The 933-nt window shown below is 41.5% G+C and overlaps 1 protein-coding gene across 1 annotated transcript in view; it reads left to right on the forward strand.

Moving 5' to 3' along the window:
- Positions 1-6: 6 nt before the first annotated feature.
- The window catches only part of LOC106873494 (uncharacterized), a 50,840-nt gene continuing 49,913 nt past the window's right edge, over positions 7-933 (forward strand). The window contains exon 1 of the mRNA XM_014920879.2: positions 7-35. The gene's annotated coding sequence lies outside the window, so the exon portion shown is untranslated. The remainder of the gene's footprint in view (positions 36-933) is intronic.

Genomic DNA, 933 nt, shown 5'->3' on the forward strand with positions numbered 1-933 from the left:
AAATTCACATCAAGAATGCTGCTGTCTATCACCAGGTAAATTTCAGTTTTAATACCTGAACTTTTCAAAGACAATTTGGTATATTGTTTGTGTTTTTTTGGGGTGGGGGGTGGGGTGAGGGGTATAATGTCCAGTTTGATAAAATTGTTTGATTGTCAGAATGTCAAATTATCAACTTATTAGATTCTTAGATTGTCAGTTTGTCTTTCTCTAATCAGGCATGAATTTGCATTTTTTTTTCATTTCAAAGTTTCAGCTCAGAGCTGCGGCCATGCTGATGCACCACCGTGTTTATATACACACACACACACTGTAAATATATGTGTGTGTATGTATATATGTGTGTATGTATGTGTGTGTCATCATCATTATTGTTTAATTCCTGCCATATACTCACACATTATTGGCACTCCATCAATTACGACGATGAGGGTTCCTGTTGATCCGATCAACGGAACAGCCTGCTTGTGAAATTAACGTGCAAGTGGCTGAGCACTCCACAGACACGTGTACCCTTAACGTAGTTCTCGGGGGAGATTCAGCGTGACACAGAGTGTGACAAGGCTGACCCCTTTGAATTACAGGCACAACAGAAACAGGAAGTAAGAGTGAGGGAAAGTTGTGGTGGAAGAGTACAGCAGGGTTCGCCACCATCCCCTGCTGGAGCCTCGTGGAGTTTTAGGTGTTTTCGCTCAATAAACACTCACAACGCCCGGTCTGGGAATTGAAACCGCGATCCTATGACCGCATGTCCGCTGCCCTAACCACCGGGTCATTGCACCTCCACATACACATATATATATATGTGTATGTATATATATATATATATATACATATATATACATATATATATATACATACTGAGTGGTTGGCGTTAGGAAGGGCATCCAGCTGTAGAAACTCTGCCAAATTAGATTGGAGCCTGGTGTAGCC

The sequence above is a fragment of the Octopus bimaculoides genome, chromosome 22, assembly GCF_001194135.2.
Source record: "Octopus bimaculoides isolate UCB-OBI-ISO-001 chromosome 22, ASM119413v2, whole genome shotgun sequence".
Taxonomy (NCBI): Eukaryota; Metazoa; Mollusca; class Cephalopoda; order Octopoda; family Octopodidae; genus Octopus; species Octopus bimaculoides.